This window comes from Odocoileus virginianus, chromosome 15 (assembly GCF_023699985.2).
Source record: "Odocoileus virginianus isolate 20LAN1187 ecotype Illinois chromosome 15, Ovbor_1.2, whole genome shotgun sequence".
Lineage (NCBI taxonomy): Eukaryota > Metazoa > Chordata > Mammalia > Artiodactyla > Cervidae > Odocoileus > Odocoileus virginianus.
Window position 1 is genome coordinate 51,659,439 of NC_069688.1, and position 13,055 is coordinate 51,672,493.

Here is a 13,055-nt window from a genome sequence, read left to right on the forward strand (position 1 = left end):
AAAGGGATTTTGTAGATGTGATTTAACTAAGGATATTGAGGTGGAAAAAGTAGCCTGGATTATCCAAGTCGGCCCCAAGTAAGTACAAGGGTCTTTATAAGAGAGAGAAGTGCGAGGGAGAGGGGGCGGAAAGAAGGGGGAAGGACGGGGAGAACTGGAAGCTGCTATGCTTCGAAGATGGAATGAAAGTCCAGGAGCCAAGAAACACAGGCAGCTTTCACAAACCAGAAAAGGCAAGAGAACAGACTTCCTCCGGCGCCTCCAGAAGGAACACAGCCTCGCCGACACCTTGATGTTAGCCCAGTGAGACCCATTTCAGACTTCTGACCTGCAGAACTGAAGGACAATAAACCTGTGTTGCTCTAAGCACTAAGTTTGTAGTAACATGTTACAGCAGCAAGAAGAAACTAGTACAGTAACCTAAAATAGCGGTGGGGTATTCCAGTGGGGAGTGAGCCACAGCCCCCAGGGGTAAAGTTTTCTCTGACAAGACTCTTAAACGAACTTTTGAAAAATGTTAGCTAGCTCACCTGCTCAACCACTGCTTTTACATGCAGATAGTTTGGTATAAATCTTATTTTCAACCAGTTCACTCTGAGCATTATTACATACTACACTGGCAGATTAATTCACAGTTAATTAACTCATTTAACCCTTATGACAACACTGTGACACAGATGGCATCATCCCATTTGATGGATGACATAACTGAGGCTCAGATAACAATAATTATAGGTAATTAATACTGAGTACTGACTCTGAGCTAGGTGTTACACTGAGCATTTTTATGTGTGTTAACTAATTTAATTCTCCCAACAGTCCTATTCCCATTTACAGATGAGGAAACTGAGACAGGGAGTCTCAGTAACTTTTCGCAATCCTTTCAAGTAATGAGTGGCAGGTCTGAGATCAGAACCTCGGTCCCTCAGGTGCCAAGATCAAGGTCATAACCCCACAACTTCTCATCACTGTCTGCATCATTACCACCAACAACCAAGGCCTCTGGGATGGAGCGCAGACCTGCCCTTCTCTCTCTCTGAATCCCCTTCAGGGTCCTGCTGGGTAAGGCAGCGGTGGCTGTCTGCCAAACCACATGGCAGGTTCAAAGATGACCTCACGGCTGGAGCTCCAAGTGGCAACTGGTCCTTTGGAAGGGCCTCTCTGGCCCTGTTTACCAGCAACAGCAAGGATAGCTCGTTGGCACTTCCACCCCCTCTTTTTCTGACCCTCCTGACTTATTCCCACATGTTACAAACAAAGGAGCCCTCCAGAGCTTCCCTAAAAACAGGGAGTCCCAGGAAAGGACTCTCTCAAATGCACATGCTAAAAACCAGAGGCCACTAGTCCTGTCCCAGAGAAAGCATCCGAGACTCCAGTACACTTGGCTGCTCTCAAACAGCGACTCAGCCCTGAGTCCCAGCGTACACCCCTCACTGCCCGCCCAGTCTCACACCCAGTGCCCCTGCAGGCCAGCGCTGACCCTGGTGCTCCCTCACTGCCTGTCTCAGCCCCTCCTTCATTCCCACCCCTCCTCACCCCTGGCCTTCTCATAGGCCCCAGCTGGAGCTGATTCTAGGAAAAATGGGGGATTTCCTCCTAGAACCTTCAGTGATCCTCTTCTTCCTTCTCTATCTTTCAAGAAGCAAACTTCAGGGCTTCTCTGGTGGCTCAGTGGTAACGAATCTGCCTGCCAATGCAGGCGGCGTGGGCATGGGTTCGATCCCTGATCTGGGAAGATCCCACATGCCGTGGAGCAAAGAAGCCCATGGGCCACAACTACTGAGCCTGGGCCCAAGAGCTGGGGAGCTGCAGCTACTGAAGCCCGCATGCCTAGAGCCTGCACTCCACAAGAGAAGCCAACAATGAGAAGTTGGTGCACCACAGCTAGAGAGTGGCCCCTGCTCTCCCCAACTAGAAAAAAGCCCTTGGAGCTACAAAGACCCAGCACAGCCAAAAATAAATAAATTTTTTTAAAAAGAAGAAGCAATCTTCGATTCCCGCTTCTTTAAGTCTTCAGCCTCATTTCAACTACCTCTTGATGAACGGAGATACGTGGTGACGGTGGAGCTCAGGGCATGGCAGCCATCTGAGGGTGTCTCCGAGGTGGACTCTACACCTCTGGTCACTGAGCTCCGGCCACAGTGCCTCCAGGGGCACTGGACTCCAGAGCCAGGGACCCTGGATTCGTAGAGAAGAGTGGCCTGCCTGAATTCTATTGGCAGCAAAAAAAAAAAAAAAAATTGGGGGCAGATGGGAAAACAGAGGTGAAGAACCACAGATAGCTATCTGCAGTCTCAACAGGGAATTCCAAGGGATCAAGCTTCTGGGTTTGAAAGGAAACTTTCCAGACCATAAACCCATCTTGGAACAGCAATATGATTTTCTGAGGCTGTCCTGTTAGAAGCAGGCAGGGAGAACTATGCAGGCGTGCTCCTGAGTGCAAAACTCCAGTTAAATAGATGCGGATCATCTGCCAGCCTCAGGTATCCACTCAGAGCCTAGCTTCCTGAGTTGGAGAGGAGGTGGCTGTGTTCCTAGAAAGAAATGCCTTGCTCTTCTGGAGAGGCAGGTCATGGAACTAGGCTTAAGATGCCTGGAACGGTTGTAAGCACTCGAATTTAATCCTCACCGCCCTGTAGGGATCGATCATCCCATTAGACAGATGAAGAAAGTGAGGCATAGAGTAGTTGGGTAACTCCAGGGTTACCAACCTGTAAACTTCCGCTCACAGTCAGGGTCTGAACCTCAGCAGGCCAACCCAGAGTCTCTGGTCTTGACCAGACCCCCACTCCCACCCCCCTGCAGCCTCTTGCCGGTCTCTTGGCTGCCCCGCTGCTGGAAGCCAATTAAATGCACTTGGTGCAGACACGGCCCAGCTCCCTGATTTACGACGATCTGGAACTCGGTCAGTTGGGTTTGCTCAGGGCCGGGAGTGTGTTCCGGAGGAGCGATCTTCCTGTGAGTCCAGTCCCGGAGACCTTAACGGGAGAGGTGGGGGGCTTCCCTCACTTTTTCTCTCCTCCTCCATTCTATCCTGGGGGGTTCTGGCAACGACCACAAATGCCCTCACCTTTCTTTCCTTTCCCCAACACGTAAGGAAGCTGGAGCTTTAGCTCCATAGAGAACCAAGAACAAAATGCAGATGGCACGAGCATGAAAAGACCAAGCCCGCCGAGGCGGGGAGTCGGTATCGATCCTTTCGCCAGCCGAACGGGAATCACCGCGGATCCGCGCTCCACAAGTCTGCCTTTCCCGGGGGTCGGCGGAGCCCGGGGCCGGGCGTCCCCGCGGCGGGGCACAGCGCCCCCACGGGACCCCGCGGGGTGGCTGCCGCGCGGTGCGCCGGCACCGCGGGGAGAACACGCGGAGCTTCCCCGGCCCCGGCGGCCCGACTGCCCCCGGCCGGGGGTCCCGCAGCTACGCCGTCCCTCTCGGGCTCTAGGTCTGCCCCGAGGGGTTGGGAACCATGGGCCTGGGGCGAGAGGTGGTGGTCTGGGGGCGCCGGGCGGCGGGGGCCGCGCGGAGCGGCGGAGGCCGGGCGCCAGCCTGGGGGCAGCGCCCGCATGCGTGGGTGCCCAAGCCCTGCCTATCTGTCCGTCTGTCGGTCGGTAAGTGACGGTCGGTCGGTCGGTCCGCGCCTCGGGGCCGCGGGGCCAGGCGGGGGCCCCGGGGAGAGCGCGCCTCGCTCACCTGCGTCCGCCGCCGCCAGCGCCTGGGAAGCGAGACAGGGGCGCAGCCGCCCGGGTCTTCCTCGCCGGCCTCGTCACCGCTCCGAGAGCCACGGCTCTCCTCGGGGAGACCGCTCGTGGGAGCCGGGGAAGAAGCCCGAGGCGCTGCCGCTGTCTCCTCCTTGGCCGCTTCCTCCAAGTCCCATCCCAGAGCGCTCCCCTCGCTCGCTGGCTGCCGGGGCGGCTCGGGGCCAGCGCGGGCGGGCGGGGGAGGCGGCGCCGCGGAGGGTGGGGAGCGGGCCGGCGGGAGGAGGGGTGTCCTCTTTGGGGACGGGGCGGGCGCGGAGACGGAGCGGCGCGAGGACCGCCCCACCCCGAAGGCAGCCCCGGGAACCGGGCGCCCTGGCCGCGCGTCCTGCCTGCTGCTACCTCGCTCTGCGCGAGCCCAGGCGGAGAGCAGACTCCCGGGGTCGGGGCCCGCAGGCTCGAGAACAACCAGGAGCTCCGGGGGCTTGGCGGGGGGCGGGGTGGGAGGTGGTTGGGGGGCGATGGAGAGCATCTCCTGGAGGAAGGCAGGCGTGACAGGGTCCCGTGTCCTGAACCGAGGGGCATGATCGGTCGCTCGTCGATGATGATGAAGAAGAAAGTGGCCAGATTTGGGGTAATTAGTGACAAGTGCCAGGAGCTGTCTTGGCAGTGCCCAGAGCACCGCTGCCAGTTCATATTAGCAGAGCGTCTACTGGCCAGAGACCAGGCCCCAGGGTGGGAAGGGGAGTCAGAATGCCAGGAGGGAAGGGAAACAGGGTTCACACCCTGAAGGAGCAGAGAAGGTCTGGTCCAGGCCAGACTTCTGAAATTATAGGCAAAGATGTTTGCAGTTTGGTAAAGTGAGGGGAACATGACCTTAGAGGTCCGGGGGTGGGGGGGGGGGGGGATTTTGGAGGGATGCAGGAGACAGGGCTGGTCAGTGGCACGGAAGGGGCCTGGCTCTGCCAGTCTGCCAGCTCTCTCTGCTTCTGGCCAGCTGGGGTGAGTGGGGGTCTGTACAACAGGCTAGTGTGTTAGTTGTTCAGTCGTATCCGACTCTTTACAACCCTGTGGACTGTAGCCTGTCAGGCTTCTCTGTCCATGGAATTCTCCAGACAAGCATACTGGAGCGGGTTGCTATTTCCTTCTCCAGGGCATCTTCCCAGCCCAGGGATCGAACCTGGGTCTCCCGACTTGCGGGCAGAGTCTTCACTGCCTGAGCCACCAGAGAAGCCAACAGGCTCGGGCATCTTCTAATAATCACGCCAAAGTTATAACCCCAAACCATTAACCCAGCCACTCAGTTCAGGCTTTAACAAGCTATGGGGCAGAGGCAGTGGAATTAACGAGTTTCAAAATGTCGGGTGCCAGAGTCTGATCATTTAAGTGCTCTTAGCTGCCTGACACCGAACCATCACTATTATTTGATGATTTGGTTTCTTATTTGATGATCTGGTTTCTGGAATATGAATAAAAAAACATGTACAAAAGCGATTCTTCAGGAAAACTCCAGATGGGTAATTAAAATTCTAGCCATAAGGCAAGGGGTCAACATACTCAAGCCATCAAGGCAGCTCAGTAGTGTCATGAAGCCAAGAAAGAATACTGGATTCCTGTTCCCTTACCCCGTACCTTAGGCACACTGGGCACTCTTGGCTGCCTGCACTGATCAGAAATAGTTTCTTTGTATGTCTTTGGGAGGAGGTAGGTGGAGGTCAGAAAGCAGAGGAAAGCCTTCAGGAAATGTTTGGTCTCTGAAGTCTTGGATCCCACAAATGAAAATTCTTCCTGAGTTTGAGCCAGTGAAAATCCCTTAGGAGCTGGGGAAGTTGAGTTACAGTTTATGGAAACTTACAGTTTAAATGCATTGCCTTATTCCAAGACACCAGTATGATCCAGTAATTTACCAGGGAAACAATAGCAATTCCGAAATCCTTCCAAATGTTAACGAATTATAATTTAGTAACAGACTTCTGTGATTCTGGTGTATGCCAACTAAGATGGATGTTTTGCCCCAGGGAGTTCTATCAGAATTCCCCAGAAGAAGTCTCTGTACAAAGTATGCCTGGGGCTGAGTCAAATAGGTCAGTGAGCTGTTCTACCTTGTGAAATGATCTTCAGGTCTGCCAGAAAAAGGAAAAAAAAAAAGGAGAAACAAAAGTGAGTTCAGTATCCTGAAATATCATCAGAATAAAACAATGGTGTTCATTTCCCAGTTACCTTTGGGGGTGAATGCAATTTGATAATAAAGGCTGCTAGGCAAAGTCCAAACTTGCCTTTTCTACCAGAGGCTCTGCTACTGGCTTAGTGTAGAGAACCTTATTCATAAAAAGTATGGGGCTATGGTTCCAGTTCTTACCTGGGCACTCACACAAGCAGACAAGAACGGGGGTGTGTAGGATCTTGGGACTCTTGAGTTAGTTAGAATCTGTAACTCTTGACAGGACTTACCCTTTGATGGCTATACTGGGTTCAACTCACTTCTGTCTCCAGCAGGGGGGTCTACTGTGGAGTAAGGATGTGGGTGGGAGGGCAGTTGTTTGACCCAGACCTCACATTCATGAAGAGCCTCAACTACAGACTTTGCCTGTTTCATTTGTTCCTTGTAAACAGTAGAACCTTTTGTTTTGTGCTGTGTTAGAATCCTTCCTAGAGGGCAGATTAAAATGAGACTATCAAACAGAAGAGGACCAGCACATGAGCAACACAAAGACCAGACAGGTGGGCTCACAGAACTCGCAGCCTAAAATAAATCTTGTACTGATTTTTCTTTTCCTTGATAAGAGAAACATCGCTTTTGTTGACAAGATAGGGCCATACCAGGCAAGCTCTGCAGAACAAGAAGAGGAACCCAGAGCTGCGATGTCCCCTCACTCGCCCTGTGTTTCTCTAGGAGACTGTTGTTGGGTTGTGTGCTCAGTTGTGTTGAAGTCCTTGCGACCCCATGGACTGGAGCACGCCAGGCTCCTCTGTCCATGCAATCTTCCAGGCAAGAATGCTGGGGTGCTTTGCCAATCCCTCCTCCAATGGACGACGTTTTGTCAGAACTCTCCACTTTGACACATCCGTCTTGGGTGGTCCTGCATGGCATGGCTCATAGCTTCATTGAGTTACTGCAAGCCCCTTTGCCATGACAAAGCTGTGATCCACGAAGGGGCTTGATGTGTGAGTCCCATGTAAACTGTTGGAGCTCGTCCCCATCCCGCTCAAGTAGAAGGCAGGACGTTTCACCTGGGAGAGGAGCCTTCCCTCCTTTGGGCCACCTGCCAGCTGGTCAGAGCAGGAGAGAAGGGAGAGAGCGGAGCACTGCAGACGCAGTGGCTGGGTTTCCACTCCAGCCTTGGGTGAGGCACCCTCACACCTGGGGGGGGGGGGGGGGCTTCCTTCCAGATGCCCCTCAACATGGACAGCAGGTTCTGTGTCAGAGGGTCCCCTTGAGGACAGGCTGGCTGATGGTACATCACCCCAAGTGAAATGATTTCTAAATAAACATATCATCCCACCTTGGCAAGTGGACTTCAATGTGTTGCTGTGACCTTGAACTTGGACCGGAGGCTCTGGAGGGCAGGGACCAGGCCCTCTTTAGCTTGTTTACACATCTTCCCTAGGTCGTGCTGTGGAAGAGACTGGGCTGCTGCAGTTTTAACCTGGAGTTTACAGTAGTTTCTTGTGAAATCGGGCTGATAAGGATGTTTATCAAAAATGAAATAGGAAGATGGACTGGGGAGCCTTAAAACTTGGGCAAGATAGAGTGGAAATCTGACTTGTGTTCTTGGATATTGACAAGGCTGAAACATTGCCCGTCTCCCTGGAGACTAGTTTCCACTTTTGAAGTGGAGGATGGACCTGCTGTGCATGCACATCACTCAGCGACACAGATTGTTGCCTCTTTCCTCCTGAAGCCCAGGAATTGGCACAAAGCAGTCTACTATTAGAAGCAATAGCCTTGTGCCTGTGACACTCAGCTAACCGCCTTCTCACCTTTTGCCATTGCTGAGTCTCTGTCTGCGTTGGTTGCCTGGTGTTAAATCAGACTGCAGGAGACTTGGGCAATGAGTATGTGTATCTGTCCTATAAAATCCTCCAGCATGCTGGAAGAGCTCAATAAACTCAAGAATAACAAAAATATCAGAAGTCAGAACTTTTCTACGTTCTGTCTTGCTGGAGAAAATAAATGGGACACAGTTATTAGCGGGGTCCAAATAGAAGGGGAAACACTACAGATGGTCCAGTGGAAAGAATAAGGAATAAGGCAGTGAACTCCTGAGAGCCACAATAAATCATAAGATGGAGAAAAATAAGATGTAATGCAATAAAGCGAACAATTTTTTTGTTGGTAGAGCACACTCTGAAAAGAAGCAATGGAAATGTCTTGTCTCATTTAAAGCAAGAATTGACAAAGCAATTCCCAAGTACAGAAAGTGCCAGAACATTACTGGCTACATGAACACTATCTGTGAACAAAAAGATGTTGAAAAGAAGATGCAATAACCAAAGTGTGAAAGAACTGAGATTTTCTTTTAGTTAAAGCAAAAGTTCTAAGACAGCTCAGCATCCTGGCCAGGCCTAATGAGAGGGCACAGACCAACACTGCTTCACCACTAACTCCAGACTAGCCAGGGAGCAGAGAATATGTCAGAAAAATTTCTGAAAATCAGTCCGTGTACTACACCACATCAACAGAATAAAAGACCAACACCACATGATCTCAGTAGATGCAGGGAAAGTATTTGATAGAATTCAACACTCCTTCATGATAGAAACACTCAACAAACTAGAAGTATAAGGAGACTTCTTCAATCTAGTAAAGCACATCTGCAAAAAATCCACAGCTAACATACTGAAAGCTTTTCCTCTGGGATCAGGAACAAGACAAAGACATGCTCTCTCACCACTTCTGTTCAGCATTGGACTAGATGTTCTAGCCAAGGCAAGAGAATGCAATAAAAGGTACCCAGCTTGGAAAGAAAAAAGTAAGACTATATTTGCAGAAGACATGATCTGGTAGGTGCTGGTGGTGGTTTAGTCACTCAGTTGTGTCCGACTCTTGTGACCCCATGAACTGTAGCCCACCAGGCTCCTCTGTCCATGGGATTCTCCAGGCAAGAATACTGGAGTGGGTTGCCATTTCCTCTCCAGGGGATCTTCCCGCCCGACCCAGGAACTGAACCCATGTCTCCTGCATTGGTGGGTGGATTCTTTACCAGGGGAGCCCAATCTGGTAGATAGAAATCCTAAAGAATCTACTAAAAAAGTATTAGATCTAAGGAAATAGTTCAGCAAGGTTGCAGGATACAAGATCAATAGACAAAAATCAATTATATTTCTATACAATCTGAAAATGAAATTAAAACAATTCCACTGAAAATAGCATCAAAAAGAATAAGTCACTTAGAAAAGGATTTAACAAAAGCAGTACAAAACCTATACTCTGAAAATTACAAAACATTGTTGAAAGAAATGAAAGGATATTAAACAAATGGGAAGATATCCCATATTCATAGATTGAAAGGTTTGATATTGTTTAGATGGACTACTCCCTTAACTGATCTATAGATCAACACAATCCTTATCAAAATTCCAGCTGGCTTCTTTACAGAAATTAATGAGTGGATGCTAAAGTTCATATGGAAATTCAAGGGACCCAGAGTAGCCAAAATAATCTTGAAAAAGAACAAATTAGGAGCATCCACGACTCCTAATTTCAAAGCTTACTACAAAGCTGCAGTAATCAAAATAAGGTAGTACTTGCATAAAATAGACATAAAATCAACTGAACTAGAATTGAGAGTTTAAAAATAAGCCTTCACATTCACAGTTCATTGATTTTCAACAAAGGTGCCAAGACCATTTAATGGGGTAAAGAATTTCAATTGGTGCTGGAACAACTGGGTAGACACATGGATAAAAATTAACTTGGACCGTGACCTCATAGCACATATAAAAATTAATTCAAAATGGATCAAAGATGTAAGAGCTAAAGTTATTAACCTCTTAGAAGAAAATACTGAAGTAAATCCTCATGACCTTGTATTAGGCAATGGTTTCTTGGATATGACTTTGAAAGCACAAATGACAAAAGGAAAATAGTTAAATTGGTGTTGATCAGAATTAAAAATTTTTGTGCCTCAATGGACACTATCAAAAAAAGACTGGGGGAAATTTTTTTAAAAGAATGAGGGAAATTTTTTGTTAATCATAGACTGATAAGAGACTTGTATATAAAATATACAAAGGACTCTAAATTAAATTCAATAAATTAATAAATGGACAAGGTTTCTGAATAAACATTTCTACAAAGAAGATATTCAGATAACCAATAAGCAAGTGAAAAGATGATTAACAATATTTGCCATCACAGAAATGCAAATCAAAACACAAGAGACTATAAAAAAAAAAGACCCAATCAAAAAATGGGTGAAAGACCTAAATAGACATTTCTCCAAAGATGACATACAGATGGCCAAAAAGCACATGAAAAGATGCTCAACATCATTAATTACTAGAGAAATACAAACCAAAACTACAATGAAATGTCACCTCACACTAATCAGAATGAAAGCGAAAGTGAAAGTCACTTTGTCTTGTCCGACTCTTTGAGACCCCATGGAATAGTCCATGGAATTCTCCAGGCCAGAATACTGGAGTAGGTAGCCATTCCCTTCCCCAGGGGATCTTCCCAACCCAGGGATCGAACTCAGGTCTCCAGCATTGCAGGTGGATTCTGTACCAGCTGAGCCACCAGGGAACCACCGGATTGCCAGAGAAGCCCCTAGACTTGTTTTCATCTGTCAGAATGGCCATCATCAAAAAATCCACAATCAAGAAATGCTGAGAGGGTGTGGAGAGAAAAGAACCCTCTTCCACTGTTGGTGGGAATGTAAATGGATACAGCCACTATGGAGAACAGTGTGTAGATTCCTTAAAAAACTAAAAATAGAACTACCATACAACCCAGTAATCCCACTACTTGGCATATACCCTGAAAAAAGCATAACCCAAAATCACACATGTACCCTAATGTTCATTGAAGCATTATTTACAATAGCCAGGACATGGAAGCAACCTAAATGTCTATCAACAGATGAATGGATAAAAAAGATGTGGTACATATATACAATAGAATATTACTTAGCCATAAAAAGGAATGAAATTGGGTCATTTGTAGTGATGTAGATAGACCTAGAGTCTGTCATACAGAGTGAATTAAGTCAGAAAAACAAATATTGTATATTAATGCATACATGTGAAATCTAGAAAAATGATGCAGATGAACCTATTTGCAGATGTGGACATAGAGGACAAACATATGGATGCAAGAGGGGGAGGAGGGGTAGGACAGATTGGGAGATTAGGACTGACATATATACCCTAGCATGTGTAAAACAGACAGCTAGTAGGAAGCCTCTATATAGCACAGGGAGCTCAACTCAGCGCTCTGGGATGACCTAGAGGGGTGGGAGGGACGCCAAGGGAGGGCATACATGTATACATGTAGCTGATTCACCTCAATGTACAGCAGAAATTAACACAACCCTGTAAGGCAATTATACGCTAATTAAAAGAAAGAAAGAAACACAAAGGATTTCTCTAATGATCCAGTGATGAAGACTCTGTGCTTCCACTTCAGGGGGCACAGGTTCAATCCCTGGCCTGGGAACTTAGATCTCAAATGCCACGCAGTGCAGTCAAAAACAAAAGCAAAAAACCAAACTACAAGACATCACTTCACACCCACTAGGATGACTGTTATAAAAAAAAAGATGAGCAAAAACAAGTGTTGGCAAGGATGTGGACAAACTGGTACCCTAGTAACATTGCTGGTAAAAACATAAAATGGAGCAACCACTGTGGGAAACAATTTGGCAGCTTCTCAAAAAACTTAAGCATATAGTTACCATAAGATCCAGCAATTCTACTCCTAGGTATGTAGAAGAGAGAAATAAAAGCATATGTTTATACAAAATCTTGTACACAAATGTTCATAGCAGCATTATTCATAATAGCCAAAAAGTGAGAATAAACTTCATGTGTAGCAACTGATGAATGGATAACTAAAATGGAATATTATTTGGCAATAAACAGGACTGAAATGCTGATATGTGCTACAACAATGGATACATCTAGAAAACAGCATAGCTAAGTGAGAGTTAGATCACCCAAAACTGCACACTGTATGATTCCATGTCCAGAACAGGGAAATCCATCAAGACAGAAATTAAATTAGTGGTTGCCTTGAGGTGAGTTTGGGGGAAGAAGGGGGAGTGACTCTTTGTACATGAGAAGTTTCTTTGAAGGGTAATGGGAATGTTCTAAAATTGATTGTAGTGACAGTTGCAATGACTGGATAATATTAAGAAACCATTAAGTTGTGCAATTCTATGGCATGTGAATTGCATCTTAATAAAGTTTGGGTTTATGGGAAGAGGGTAGGTTTTAATTCTGAGTCCTCACGTAAACACATTTTCATCTTTTTTTGAAACAGACCGCTCCTCTTCCACGTTTGCACGCCCCTCTCAGAATGCTCTCCTTCCTGGAAGCAGGTCTGTTGCACGTGGGTAGGAAGGGCTTCTTGCCCCGCTCCTCAGCTCCTATTCCTGTGTTCTCACACACCGGTCCTGGAGTTTACACTCCTCCTCTGATTACTGCTTTCCACCGCAGGACTTGCCAGCTGGCGGGGACTTCTGGGTTAGTGTTTGTGGTCCCCGCCACAGGGAAATGCACAAGGCTTTCCTGATGGAATCTTGAGATTACTCTTGTAAAGGCTGAAAGACAAACATGCTCTATCACAGATAGGCTTTTGGGGGTTTTATTTAAATCTGAAATGCCCAGGAAGTAGAATGGTATCAGCTGAACTTAAGTTGCAAGTTGGCTGTTCGGAATTTTCCCTCACGTCCCCAAGTCCTCAGAGTTCCAGAGGGTCTCAGACTTGGGTTACTGGTTGTTTTAACAATACACTGATCTACTAGGAAAGGGAAAAGAGCAAGTTCAAGGGAGCCACACATCTAGTGATTTAAATTTTCATTCAGAGCCCTCCTGCATTAAACTCACACAAAAGAACTCGATTACGAGCATTGAGCTAAGAATGCCATTTCCCTTTGAATGCGAACTGCAGCAGGGTGTCATCCATCCCCTCATCTCAGCTGTCCTTTAATCTTTCTTTAGAGATCAGTCCTTCTATTTCTGTATTGCTCGGTTTTGCCCACCACCTTTACCACTTCTAGAGGTTGAGACACCACCCCATCCCAACCCACAGTAAACACACTGGTAGGGTCTGTGGAAAGATCTCCCTTCATTCCCTCCTACCGTCTACAGGAATGAGGTCTTTTTATGCCCCCAGAGGTCTTTTCTGGAAAAAGT

The 13,055-nt window shown here is 47.7% G+C and overlaps 1 protein-coding gene across 1 annotated transcript in view; it reads right to left on the reverse strand.

The window, feature by feature from the left end:
- MATN2 (matrilin 2) overlaps positions 1-4,080 on the reverse strand; it is a 169,292-nt gene extending 165,212 nt beyond the window's left edge. Inside the window, 1 exon segment of the mRNA XM_070477357.1 lies at positions 3,691-4,080. The gene's annotated coding sequence lies outside the window, so the exon portion shown is untranslated.
- Between the last annotated feature and the right edge of the window lie 8,975 nt (positions 4,081-13,055).